Source organism: Bufo gargarizans, chromosome 1 (assembly GCF_014858855.1).
Source record: "Bufo gargarizans isolate SCDJY-AF-19 chromosome 1, ASM1485885v1, whole genome shotgun sequence".
NCBI lineage: Eukaryota > Metazoa > Chordata > Amphibia > Anura > Bufonidae > Bufo > Bufo gargarizans.
The window spans coordinates 621005842-621009284 of record NC_058080.1 but is presented as its reverse complement, the minus strand read 5'-3'; the positions used below and the strand labels follow the sequence as shown (position 1 = coordinate 621009284).

Genomic DNA, 3443 nt, shown 5'->3' with positions numbered 1-3443 from the left:
GCTCAAGGAGGAGGTTCTGAAAGGCATCTGTCAGAGCTTCTCAGATGTCTGGTTGTGACAGGTATCTGGGTGGGATATACATGCCTTCCAGCACTATACCATTCATCAGACCAGAGGTCTGGGCATTTTTTCACATCGCACAATGTCCCTGGGAAAATGTGGCCAGTGTCACATTTTTTCCTTTATTCTGCCACACCCAGGCCAGCAGAGCTCGGTTTGTCACAAACACACTTTCTACCCAGTAGATAATATCTAAGGGACTCAGTGCCCATCTAATGGCCAGACACTCTCGTTCTACTCTTTCACAAGTGACGATGATGCGCTCTGTTATCTCGCTTTCTTTGACTCTCTTTTTCTTTCTCTTTGCCTCTGGGGTTCATGCTCTCTTTGCTTATTTTATTAAAAGATGGCATCTCTCTTTTTTCTTTACTCTCAAGTTTCGGTCTTGGCTTCTGAAACTCCTTGAAGATGTTTTTATACAAGCAATAGGCTCTCTCTTTAACTTCTCTGGCTCTCGCACATGGTCATTCCCTTTCTTGGACTGCTGCAGCTCTTTACTGAACTGTAAAGCACGGTGGCTCAGTGGTTAGCACTGGTGCCTTGCAGCACTGGGGTCCTAGGTTCGAATCCAACTAAGGGCAACATCTGCATGGAGTTTGTATGTTCTCCCAGTGTTTGCGTGGGTTTCCTCCGGGTACTCCGGTTTCCTCCCACACTCCAAAGACATACTCATAGGGACCTTAGATTGTGAGCCCCATTGGGGACAGTTGGATGATAATGTCTGTAAAGCGCTGCGGAATTAGTAGCGCTATATAAGTGTGTATAATAAATAAATAAACTGTTTGCCTAGTTGCTCCCAGTCATGGTCATGTTCAGACACTTTCTCCTTTGCTTTGCAGAGCTCCTTCAGCAAAGCATGGTTGTCGCCGCTCGCTCCTTTTAAATGCATATGGTTTACTTCTTCCTTCTTTTCAGCAGGGGTTTCCTCAGGCTTGGTGGCAGTTTCAGAGTCATCTGCTTCTTCAGTGGCTTTTCCACTTCTGTAGACTCTCCTTTAGCCTCATTTTTGGTCTCTGCTGCGCCTGAGGATTTCTCCCACTCCAGCTCATCTGCCTTAGCGTCTTCAGCCTTTGTCTCTTTGGGGTCTCCCTTCTCTTTGTTTGCCATCTCATCTTTCTCGGGCATAATATAATTGCACTCTTAACTCCTCCCTTTCTTTCTAGTCGAGGTTGGAGGAACTGGGGATATAGGTGTCCTTATCAGACTCTTCATCTTCCTCTTCTGGCATTCCCTCCAGAGTGTTACCAAGGACATTGTTCTCCATTTGTGCAAGCTCCAGGAGAGCCATCCCATAGTAGTAGAAGGCATCAGCACACTGGTTGGCCGTCTCCCCATATTTCTTCCCCAGAAGGCTGCTGGCTTCCTGGAAAGCGTCAAAGATGGGGCAGATGCCTTTCAGGACCAGGTCCTGGCTACTCACTGCCATGAGTCTCTTGGCTTCTGCATCCACATCAGCCCCATCAACAGCAGATGTTGAAGGAGCAGAAACCTCTTCCATCTCCTCTGCCTCGGCCGGCACCGATGCATCACCATTTCCAGACCCATTCTCAACAGGCTCTGGCTTGGACTTCTTGGCATCTTTCAGAGGACTCTCCTCCTCAGGTTTTCTATTTACCTTCTTCTATACTAGATGAGAGATGTCTGATACACAGTTGGTTCCCTGTACAATGCAGTCCCCACTCTTCTCTGCTGTAGCAGCAGATGTAGAAGTGCCGCCGTTCTCTTTTGGAATACCTAAGGAAGTTCCACTCAGGGTCTCTTCAAGTGCTTATTTGGAGTCTTCAATCTTCTCCTTGATATCAGGCAATAGACCCTTCAGAACATCCATCCCCTTCTGGGTCTCCCCCTTTAACTCCTCTGAAGCCTTCTCCAGTTGTTCTCCGAGGGCAGCTAGCCTCTTCTCTATCGTATCTATGTGTGAAGTGAGAGATGGCATTCTCATGTTCGCAGCTATCCTGATATGCCAGGCAGTCTTCCACTGCCGGGGTATAGTTCTCGGGCTCTATGCTAACTTCTCCCAGCTTGATCAGGTTCATGTTCTGAATCCGAACAGGCTCTCCTTCATGGCCACGGTTAACGTTGTATGTCACCACACCTTCATCAACTCTGCACATGAGCTCACTAACCACAGAACACTGTGGAGACTGCTTATCCACAACTGGTACGTGTGGTACACCCTCTATCACTGCCACACCCTCCTGCACATTTATCACAGTGGATTCCCTCAGCTGTGTGCTCTGAACATCAATCAGCATTTTTTAATCACATACACTTAACAGCAGGGGGAGCTTCTTGCCTGATCACAACCTGCAAAGGAAAGGGGGTGTAATCATCATCATCATTACATATTTCCCAGGACCCCACATTTTCATTATGCAGTTCAATTAGCTTGCCAGGTCACTCTGCACCTCATCTGCACCATTGATTTCAATGGTCAGACTCATTTCACTTAAACCATTGTCTATACTGTGCATCTCCCTTACATCGTCATTTAAAGGGATAGGTACAGATTCCGCAGGAGTTTTGGCACTTACTGCAGAAGTGTCTCCATTTCCCAACAACTCCCAAAACAAGGGGAAATCACGTCCCAACAATATGTCATGCATGAGCCTATTTGCAACGCCAAGTTCATAAGTCCCAGTTCCCACTGGTGTTTCACACTCCGTGAGAGCCACAGGATAGTTCTTTCTATCCCCATGTATGTCCATCACACTTAGGTCTCTTTCACACGAGCGTGACTGAGTTTTGTCTGCACTTGCGTTCAGTTGTTCAGTTTTTTCCACAGGAAAGCAATGCGTTTTGATGCTCACCTGGCTCCCTGCATCCAACAACGCTTGGACTGGACTGCCATCCAGCACAATGTCACACATTTTTGCCGCAGTCTCTAGTCCCGGTGTCTTAATACCTACCAGCTTGGCAGGTAGCGACTGCCACTGGCTCAGACAACAGTTCATGACTTCTGAAGTAGAGGTCACTGGTCAGCAACATGCCCAACCTCCAGAGCCTCACTTACTATCACGTTGTCTGCTACACAAGCAATAGCAGGAATGTTCTTACCCATTGACGTCAGGGGTTCGGCACTCCCGGGATATAAGGGTGCTCCATGAACATCTCCACCGAGGTCATCATCCTTCTCCTGGATCTTGGGAACCTCCTGCTCTTGGTTCCTGGTGCCACAATCACATACAGGCTCCTCAAGGCAGTGGTTGCCATGGGAAATGCCTTGGCCTTGAATCCAGTCTTTTTCTTCAGACCGATGAATCACACACTCTACTGAAGACTTGTCCTCGGATTCTCCAGCTGCACAATTTGAAGCACTTTCTCTGCTCCATAGCTGCCAAAAAAATGTAAAGTCTCTGCCCAGCACAAATTCTACTTCCAGG

The 3443-nt window shown here is 47.7% G+C and overlaps 1 pseudogene; it reads right to left on the bottom strand.

The window, feature by feature from the left end:
* Positions 1-1168: 1168 nt before the first annotated feature.
* Positions 1169-2315, bottom strand: LOC122929068 (annotated as a pseudogene).
* Between the last annotated feature and the right edge of the window lie 1128 nt (positions 2316-3443).